Raw genomic sequence first — 11,236 nt, 5'->3', positions numbered from 1 at the left:
TCTCACACCTGTCAGAAGAGCTACTATCACAAGACAAGAAATAAAAAGTGTCAGCAAGGATTTAGAGAAAAGAGAACCCTTGTGCACTGTTGGTGGGAATGGAAATTGACACAGATACTATGGAAAAATAGAATGAAAGTTCTTCAAAAAACTAAAAATAGAATCATCATATGATCCAGAAATTCCTCTTCTGGGTATTTACCCAAAGAAATAAAAAGATGAATTTGAAAAGGATATATATACCCATATATTTATTAATAATTCAAATTATTTATAATAGCTAAGATGTGGAAACAACCGAAGTATCCAATGACAGGTGAAGAGATAAACAGTTTGTGAGATACATATATATAAAACACACATAAACACATACTCACACACAATGGAATACTTACCTAGCCATAAAAAAGAACAAAATCTTGCCTTTTGTGATAACATGGATAAAACTTGACAATATATTACTTTAAGTGAAATAGATAAGACAGAGAAAAATGAATTCCATATGATTTCACTTTACATGCAATCTAAAAACAAAACAGGAGTGCCTGGATGGCTGAGTCAGTTGAGTGTCCAACTCTTGATCTCTGGTCAGGTCATGATCCCAGGGTCATGGGATCCTGGGATCCCATGGGTCATGAGCCTACTTAAGATTCATTCTCTCTCTCTCTCTCTCTCCCTCTTTTGCCCCTCTCCCTCTTTCTCCCTCCCTCTCTTTTTAAAATAAAAAATAAATAAACAAAACAAAATTCACAGATGCAGAGAAGAAATTGTTGGTTGCCAGAGAGGAGCGGTGTTGGTGAGTAGGGAAAATAGGAGATGGGTGTCAAGAGGTACAAACTTCTGATCATAAAATACATAAGTACTAGGAATATAATGTACAGCATGGTGAGCATAGTCAATAACGTATTATTGCATATTATGAAATGTTCTATGTTAACGGATGGAAAGTAGAGTTATTAGGGTGATCATAGTGTGTACAAATATTGAGTCATAATGTTGTACACCTGAAAGCAGTATGTTTTATATCAATTATACCTCAAAACAAAACAAAACAAAAAACTGTCTTCTTAAGTGGGTTTACCATGTTTCATTCTCACTAAGCAATGAAAAACAGAGATTTCCTCTTGTTCCATGTCCTCACCAGGATCTAATGGTGTCAGTGTTTCAGATTTTGACATTCTAATAGGTGTGTATCTTGTTTTAATTTGCGATCCCTGATGATATACGTATGAAGTAGAGCATCTTTTCACATTGCTTACTTACCATTGGAATATTTTCTTCGGTGAGGTGTCTGTTCAGGTCTTTTGCCCATTTTTTAAATCAGGTTGTGTGTGTGTGTGTGTGTGTGTGTGTGTGTGTGTGTGTGTGTAAGAGTTCTTTGTATATTTTGGATAACAATCCTTTATCAGGTATGTATTTCATAAATATTTTCCTCTGGCTTCTTTCAACACTTTATCACTTTCATTTTCTTTAACACTTTCATTTTCTTAAGATTGACTATGATATACCCAAGCGTAGGGAGGTTTTTTTTTGTGTTGTTTTGCTTTTGTATTTATCCTGATTTGTGTTTTCTGAGTTTCTTTAATCTGTGGTTTGGTATGTGGCAATAATTTGGAGAGATTCTTAGTCACTATTGCTTCAAATATTGTTTCTGTTCCTTTTTTTCTATTTCTTCTGATATCCCTATTATGGATATATTATACCTTTTTATGGTTGTCTTGTGGTTTCACTTTATTCAGTCTTTTTCTCTTTGCTTTTCAGTTCTGGGAGTATCTCTTGTTATAAGATCAAGCTCAAAGAACCTTCAGGGGCGTGTGGGTGACTCACTTGCCTGAGTGTCCAACTTTGGCTCAGGTCATGATCCTATGGCTCATGAATTCGAGCCCTGAGTCATGCTCTATGCTGACAGCTCAGAGCCCAGAGCCTGCTTCAGATTCTGTGTCTCCTTCCTTCCCCTGCTCTCTCTCTGCCCCTCTCCTGCTCGCTCTTTCTCCCTCAAAACTAAATAAAAACATTAAAGAAAATTTTTAAAAAATAGAATCTTTCTTCATTCATGTCCAGCCTACCAATAAACCCTCAAAGGCATTCTTCATTTTGGTTACATTTTAGAATTCTTATCTCTCTGCTTACATTATCTATCTATGTTCATACACTTTCTGCCTCTCCACTGAAGCCCTTAGCATATCAATCATAGCTTTAAAAACAAGTCCTGGTCTGATAATTTCAACATTCCTGCCATATCTGATTCTGTTCCTGACGTTTGTTCAGTCTCTTCAAAGTATGTAAATTGTTTTTGGCTTTTTTTGCCTTTTACTATGCCTTGTAAATTTTTGTTGAACAGCAGACATGATGTTCTGAGTAAAATAAACAATGGAAACAGAGCTTTAGTAATGCAATGGTAAGCTGTCAAGTGAAAGCAAGGATGCTTCAGTCCTGTGATTAGGTTTCATTCAGTCTTTTGGTGATCCAGTGCTCCTAGACTGTAAACTTCACTAGGTCTACTCAGGTTTTCACACTCCTTACATGGGATAGGCTAGAAGGGGCTGGAGATGGGTATTTCCCTTCCTTTAGGTAGGTTAGACTTTGTAAAATAGTTTCCCCTGAGTGAAAACCTTGTTAAGAACAGATTGCTCTGCGATATTTCAGAATGGTTCCTTTTCTTCTCCCCCAGCCAAGAGCATGGCATATATATATGTGCATCTATATCTATATCTATATCTACATCTATACATGAACCTGTTAGAGCATGGCATATATATATAAGCCTGGTAAAACTACTCATGGAAGTAAAATTCACAGAAGTGTGGGCACCTCCCCCATCTGGACTCTCCCTGGAGTTTTAACTCTCAGACTTGTCCACACGAGCCTTCAGCAATTTGTCAATTACAGATAGTTTCCAGCCCCTGCACTGATTCCCATAGAAGTTTTGGCTGGTGGGTTTCTACTCCAGTAAGTTGTCATTCTCTGTATCTGCCTGTTTCTCTCTTTTATTTGGGGAGTAGAAGTTTGCTCTGTGACCTTACTTCTCTGATGGATCTCTGTTGATTTTTCAGTTTGTTCAGCTTTTGACTTGTGAAGACAGAGTGAAAACCTTAACGCCTTATGTCTCACTTGGATTTTTTTTTAATTTTTTTTAATGTTTTATTTATTTCTAGGAGAGAGAGAGAGAGAGAGAGAGACAGCGTGAGCAGGGGAGGGTCGGAGAGAGAGGGAGTCACAGACTGAAACAGCCTCCAGGCTCTGAGCTGGCAGTCAGCACAGAGCCCGACGCGGGCTCGAACCCACGAACCGCGAGATCATGACCTAAGCGAAAGTCGGACCCTTAACCGACTAAGCCACCCAGGCGCCCCTGTCTCACTTGGATTTTATATCACTCAATGCTGACCCTCTTCTGCTTGTCTTTCTTGTATCAAGGTATTTTATATCAACTTAAAATTATTGTGGTTTTTTGTTTGTTTGTTTGCTGCAGTTTAATATCTTTATTTGACAGCCAGCAGTTAGTTCTCATCCACTTTAACTGTGTGTAGATTTGTGAAAGTGGTGACAGGTACATAGGTAACCAGGGTGTAGAGCTTGTTTGGTGAATCTTCATCCCTCTTACATTTTCTGGACAACCACACATGGATATAATATGGAATATTCCTTATTCCTTTGGCCCAGACAGCTTTGCTGAGCCTGGTGTCAATGAGCACATCTGGAGTTCCCATATCCTTCACATCAAACTTCTAGGTCCCTTTGGGTGCCCAAGGGGCATGCTTCTTGAATATCACTCCATGGATGTGTTTGTGACTATTGATGGTGTATGCTCTGGTCATTACTTCGCTGATGGCAGAAGAGCCCTTCTTCTTCTTGCCACCTTTCCATTCTGCTGGGCCGTGGTTGGAAAGCTTGAAAGCATCTTTACTCTCTTTCATGTTCTACTTACAAGATTTAAATATAAAATCTCCATCTTGTAGCCAAATAGATCTGTTAAATCCAGGAACTCCAAAAAAAGATGTCTTAACCAGTGTGCCCTTGGGTAGGGCCCTGCAGTGCTGACAGCCTGGAAGTGGCTTTTTCTCTTCCTCGGAGTCTCTTTGAGCTACGACGAAGCAGTCAGCACAATTACAGACAGCCCTTAATTATGGCGGACATGACCTTCCGCCATGGTGACGTTATTGTCTATGTTAACTATCTATCAGGATCAAGCAGTCTACCTGGCTGCAATATACAATGGTGTTCTGTCCTTCTTTTTCTTATTTTTTCAATGGGTTTTTGTTCTGTTTTTTAAATATGGAAAACCGAAAAGGAAAAGAACAAGGTCAACATGGTTTGAGGGAAGTTTTGTACAAAAGTAATATCAAACTCTAGATTAACCTACAGGGTAGATAAGAAAGTGTATCAAGTCTAACCATAAACACACCTAGGAGAAGAAGGTTTTAAAGGGGTTAAGTCTGGGGACACTGTATCAACTGTTGTTTTATTTTCCTACAAAGAACTAGTCATTCACTGCAGTCAGACACACACCAATATTTAAGTATAAGGAAGAAAACACAGTGATACCTAAAAAGAAAACTAGAAAGTGAGTGGGTTCAAGAGATCAGGAGAATAGGCCTGATCCTTTCAGTACTGGGAATGTGGCTCTGTACAGGACTCTTGACTTTGGAGGGCCTGCCTCGGTTCCTATCTTTGAAACAAGAGTCTGCTTAGATTACTCTTAAATTGGTCCCTGACTAGGTCCCACTGGCAGAGTTAGGAATGCTAGTGCATGGAACTATGTCTAGTAAAACAGGAGGGACAGCCCTAGACTGGTCCCAGAGGGACTGGAAACACCATCATCAAGTGTGTGAGGTCAATGTATAGCTCTAGGGGAAGCCTAGAACCAGAGCCAAAGAGGAAGTACTAACTCCCAAGTCTAAAGTCTTAGTATGAACTGTATGAAAAAAGTGTATTATAATATTTAGAAACTGATCAAAGAGAGGTTAGAAAGCACATTATAAAACTAAAGTAGCAGTTCAAGACATACTTAAGCCATAAAGGAGAACAAAGTGGTAAGAGCCTCTTCCTGTTAGAAACATGACAGCTGGCTTAGCAGGATAGAAGGGATTTGTCCTTGGTTGGGTCTTGTAAAGGAACGGATCTAAAAAGTCCATGGCTCTAAGCGCATGGTAAGACTTAATAGAATAATTTCAGGAATATGAGATTTTTAAAATTATTGGGCCATAATCTTCACCATCATCATGGTTCATCCTCACCACAGATGTTCACTTATTGATCTTAACCATGACCAAGTCCTGTGCAATCATTTCTCTTTCTTTCTCTCTTGTGCACTTTCTCTCACTCATACTATCCCCAACTGCACATTATAGTTTTTAAGTCTTATTTTTCACGATTTCCTTATAAGGTTAGTTTTAATAATTGGATTTCTGTTGGTAGCCTGTAGATTTTATTAATTTAGGAGTAAAAGTTTTTTTCACTGTGAAAAGAGCACCTGGTAAAGTTGGAGTTAGTGGGGATTTTTTTTTTTAATTTTATAGACTTGCCTTTAGGCAAAAAACTGTTTTGCCACAAAGGTAAGTTTGGCTTATGACTAAAATATTATAACAGTTACACTAATAGCTTGCAAGTGGCTACTGAAAATTTAAACACAATTGCCAAAGGGTCCTTTACTTTCTCTAACTGTAGCTGGTGGCCCATTTCAAAAGACTCTTTTAAAAGTCATACCTAGGATAATTACATTTGTTTTCTTCCTGACTTTTATGGACCTAAGAATAAATGAGACTGTCACATTCAGAGAAATACACACATACATTTTGAGGCAACTAAAAATGAATTATGTTAATACTAGGTTTTCTTCTTCTTCTTCTTCTTCTTCTTCTTCTTCTTCTTCTTCTTCTTCTTCTTCTTCTTCTTCCCTCTTCTTCTTCTTCTTCTTCTTCCCTCTTCTTCTTCTTCTTCTTCTTCCCTCTTCTTCTTCTTCTTCTATTTATTATTTATTTATTTTAAACATGTGTACCATTGTATTTTTTCAAAATATTTTAAATGTTTATTTATTTTTCAGAGAGAGGGAGACAGAATGTGAGCAGGCGAGGGGCAGAGAGAGAGGGAGACACAGAATTCAAAGCAGGCTCCAGGCTCTGGGCTCTCAGCACAGAGTCCTATGTGAGGCTTGAACTCACTAACCACAAGATCAAGACCTGAGCCAAAGTTGGACGCTCAACTGACTGAGCCACCCAGGTGCCCCAATACAAGGTTTTCCTGAACTTGAATTTTTTTTTTCCTGAACTTGAATTTAAGAGCTATGAGAAAAGCAGTTGGTATAAATATTGAGAGGATTGGAAGTACTCTGAAGATTTACATGTATCAATCCTTATTCCTGCTGTCTAATGCTGTGTAACAAACCACCCTGAAAGTTGTTGTAAAATAATTATATCATTTATTTGGCTATAAAATCTCCAATTTGGACAGGGTTCAGTGGGGATAGTTAAGCTTTGCTCCACCTTATAAGAGCTAGATAGAAAATGGAGGCTGGAAGTATCTCATGGCTCACTCACTCACAAGTCTGGTGGCTGATTCTGGATGCTGGCTAGGAGTCTCAGTTCCTTTCCACTCAGGCCTCTCCATGTGCTCTCGCTATGAGCTACTGGCTTGTGTGAAGGTGGAGCATCCAAAGAAAGAGCAAGCCAGGCAGAAGCAATGTTGCCTTCTGTGACTTGGCATCAGAAGTTATGCAACATCATCTCTGCCACATACTGTTGAACTGTTGATCAAATCAGTTACAAAAAGGGTTTAAGGGGAGAGTACAGAGGGCTTGCTTCTAAATGGAGAAGTGTCAATGCCACCTTATAAGAAGACTGTGTGGATTACATAGGAAGCCATGACGGGATAATACAGTAATCTGCCACAGGACCTATACAGAAAAGTGCCTCTGCACCTAAATAGGAGGACAATACTTCTCAACTACTACATATCAAACACGGAAACAATTACTGCCTCCTCAGCTTGCCACTAACAGTCATTCAGTTCCTTGTCTTTTTTTAAATAGTTTATTGTCAAGTTGGTTTCCATATAACACCCAGTGCTCATCCCCACAAGTGCCCTCCTCCATGCCCATCAACCCCTTCCCCTCCCTCCCACCCCCATCAGTCCTCAGTTTGTTCTCAGCATTCAAGTGTCTCTCATGGTTTGCCTCCCTCCCTCTACCCCACTATTATCCCCCCTTCTTCAGTTCCTTGTCTTTAGTAATCAAAAGGATTTTAGGAGAAGATGATCACTTCCTGAGGACCATGCATTCACTTTCCTTTCCCCATCCTTGAATAGCTGCTCTGCTCTAAGCTCGGAGCAAGGAAATTACTGCCTGTGCCCCACCAACCCTCTTCAACCCCATGCTCCTTCCCAATGCTCCTCAGAAAGGGTGACACCCAGGCAAAAGAGAGTGCCATGATACAACAACCTACCCAGGTGGTACGCCAAACTCTATCCCTTCTGATGTTAATACCCCCTAAGTGAAGATGGGTATTTCAGTTCAAGGATCCCTCCTGAATTTCAAAGAAATATTTATTCCAAATGGGGATTTCAACTGCATTGTCTTCTTAAAAATTATCTCAATGTTTTTTCATAGGTTTCTGAGACAGGCCAAAAAGTTCTGCGGCCCATGCAAACTTTCAAGGTAGCTCTAATTTCCAACAACATCCTTGGTCCAAAGAAGTTCAAATTACCATCTTTTCAAATTTTTATTTAGGTTGGTCACTGGTCCACTCATTTGAATATTCCTATAAAAGCAAACTTTGAAATCAAGATACTATTTTTTTTTAGCAAATGATAAACAATTACTGAATCTAGCAGCCTGAATCTAACTATATTTCTGAGGACCCAATTCTAAAACCCAGTTTATAAAGAACTATATTCAAATGTGCTATGGGTTCAATGCCTACTAAAATGTCAGGAGATCTTATTCATTTGAGAAAAACTTGGATTGCCCATATCTAAGAAAATAAGGCTACAATTAAGACTCCAATAATTCTTACAAGATAATATATTTGTAAAGTTAATTATATTATAAATTACACATAAACATATGTATTCAACTTTCTTATGCTCCCCAAACACCTAAAAGTAAACAAAGGCTTAGAAATTAATGAGTGTGGGTAGGGGAAGAACTTGTTGCTGAATATACTTATCAGGGACAAGACCAAAAGCTTCCACAAAAGACTGATGTACAACTATGTGAGTACAAATGGGAGTCCTCCCTACAGTTCATTCCCTATGAAACATAAATTTTAGGGAAATTTAAAGGGAAAATGACATTGTACTCTCTTTCCACTTACACACACCAGACCCTCTAAGTGTTCACATTTCAAAGCAGGGGAATCTCTTCAGTATCAAGAAATATCTAAAATTCTGCCTTTTTCTCTAATTGATGGCAATTTTTTATTAAGATACAAATGAATTAGTAAGAAACCTGCCCCTTCCCCAGAGCAAAGCTGAACTGGATGAAATGAAGAGTGTATCTCATTTACATGATGACATCATGGGATAGGAACTCAGTCATATTGAATCTACCTCTGGAGCCTCTCTGAGGTGTCCCAAGTGAAAGGAATATGATGCATATGAAAATCTCCTATGCTCTTTCCCACATAATTTGGACACAACCTAATCAACACACAGGAGTTTAATATTCTTGATATGAACAGTAGCTATTTAGTTTATGCAATTCAGTTAAGTTGAAATATTTTATTATTTAATTATAATATTATAATATTTTTAGTCATTTCCCCCTCTCTGGTTCTATAATTATTCAATTTATGTATTTTCTGCAGACAGATTTAAAAACTATGATTTAATGAGTACACTTTTCTTCCTATTCAAATATTTTGTATTAGGTTCAAGCATCAATTAGAAATGATATTTAGTTACTAGAAAACAGACCCATATAAAATGGCTTTAAGTTACATTTAAATGTACAATTACTGAACAGGCAGCAGTACATTCACTGCTCAGTACTTCATTCATGGAGGTATGTAGTACATACACCAGAGAAAATCTTATGGGGAGAAAAACTATTTAAACTGAATATTAAGTGATGGGCAAAACTTGAATGAAAAATAGTTATTTTGGTGCTAGGAACATAGGATTCAGAGTCAAAAGACTGGCTTGCAGCCCTCCCTAATTCGACCATTCACCAGATGTGTAATTGTTCACAAAGTAAGGAAAACTCTGAGCCTCTATCCTCATCTATAAAATTGATATAATAATAACTGACTACTTTTTAGATTCTTGTGAAGCTTTACTGTGCTTCACAGATATCACATTTTTACAAATTGAAGGTTTATAGCAACCTTACATGGAGCAAGTCTATAAGTACCATCTTTCTAGCAGCATTTGCTCATTTTGTATCTCTGTGTTACATCTTGGTAATTCTCTCAATATTTCAAACTTTTCATTAGTATTACATTTTTTATGGTGATTTGTGATCAGTGATCTTTGATGTTACTAATGAAATTGTTTTGAGGTGCTAGAATTTGCCTATGTAAGACAGTGAACTTAAGTGACAAATGCTTTATGTGTTCTGACTATTCCACTGTTCTCCCATCTCACTCCCTTTCTTCAGACCTTCTTACTACCTGAAGCAAAATAATATTGAAAGTAGGCCAATTAATAACTCTACAACAGCCTGTAAGTGTTCAAGTGAAAGGAAGAATAACATGTCTTTCACTTTGTTTATTTACTCTGAGAGAGAGAAAGAGAGAGAGACAGAGAGAGAAAAGGGGTAGAGAAAGAGAGGGAGAGAGAGAGAATCTCAAGCAGGGTCTGCATTGTCAGCCCAGAGCCCAACACGGGGCTTGAGCTCACAATCTCGTGATGTTAAGACCTGAGCCGAAATCAAGAGTCAGGCATTTCAGTGACTGAGCCACCCAGATGCCCCAATGTCATTCACTTGAAATAAAAAACTAGAAATGATTATGCTTCATGAGGAACACTTGTTGAAAGCTGATACAGGCCAAAGACTAGGCTTCTTGCTTCAGTTAGCCAAGTTGCAGATATAAAGGAAAGTTCTTGGAGGAAATTAAAAGTGCTACTCCAGTGAACATGCTAATGATGAGAAAGTGGAACAGCCTTATTACTCATGTACAGAAAGTTCTAGTTGTCTGCATGAAGGATCAAACCAGCCACAATATTCCCTTAAGACAAAGGCTAACCCACAGCAACGCCCTAATTCTCTTCAATTCTATGAAGATTGAGAGGTGAGGAAGCTGCAGAAGAGAAGTTTAAAGCTAAAACAAGGTTAGAGGTTTATGGAAAAAAGTCAACTCCACAATACAAACGTGCAAGGTGAAGCAGGAGGTGCTGATGCAGAAGCAGCAGCAAGTTCTCTGGAAGATCCAGCTAAGATAATTAATGAAGGTGGCTACATTAGATAATAAATGGGCACTGTAGACCAAACAGCCTCCTACTGGAAAAAAGATGTCATTTAGAACTACCATAGCTATAGAGGAGAAATCAAGCTTTGATGCACCAAAGAACAGGCTGACAGTCTCTATAGGGGCTAATGCAGCTGGTGACTTCAAGTTGAAGCCAGTGCTCATTGACCATTAAAAAAAATCCTTAAGAACTGTGCTAAATCTACCCTGCCCAGACTCAATAAATGGAACAACAAAGCCTGGATGATAGCACATCTTTTTTGCAATATGGTTTACTTGAATATCTTAAATGCACTACTGAGACCTAGTGTTCAGAAAAAAAGATTCCTTTCAAAATAGTATGGCCCATTGACAATGTACCCATTCACCTAAAAGCTCTGATGGAGATACCATGAGATTAATGTTGTTTTCATGCCTGCTAACACAGCATCCATTCTCCAGTCCATTGATTAAGGAGTCATTTCAACTTTCAAGTCTTATTGTTTAAGAAATACATTAGGTAAGGCTATAGCTGCCATACATAGGGATTCCTCTGATGGATCTGGGCAAAGTAAATGGAAAACCTTCTGGAAAGAATTCACCATTCTACATGCCATTAGGAATATTCGTGATTCTTGGGGTACCTGAGTGGCTCAGTGGGTTAAGCATCCGACTTTGGCTCAGGTCATGATCTCATGGGTTGTGGGTTCGAGCCCTGCATCGGGCTCTGTGCTGACAGCTCAGAGCCTAAAGCCTGCTTCAGATTCTGTATCTCCCTCTCTCTCCCTGCCCCTCCCCAACTCATGCTCTGTTTCTGTCTGTCTCAAAAATAAACATAAATTAAAAAAAAAAAAAAA

The 11,236-nt window shown here is 38.5% G+C and overlaps 1 pseudogene; it reads right to left on the bottom strand.

Annotated features, from left to right (window-relative positions):
• Window positions 1-3,497: 3,497 nt before the first annotated feature.
• LOC120224589 lies at window positions 3,498-3,914 on the bottom strand (annotated as a pseudogene).
• Between the last annotated feature and the right edge of the window lie 7,322 nt (window positions 3,915-11,236).

The sequence above is a fragment of the Hyaena hyaena genome, unplaced genomic scaffold, assembly GCF_003009895.1.
Source record: "Hyaena hyaena isolate Hyena2069 unplaced genomic scaffold, ASM300989v1 scaffold_1195, whole genome shotgun sequence".
NCBI lineage: Eukaryota > Metazoa > Chordata > Mammalia > Carnivora > Hyaenidae > Hyaena > Hyaena hyaena.
Note: the sequence above shows the minus strand (reverse complement) of the source record. Positions and strands in the feature narration are given on the sequence as shown.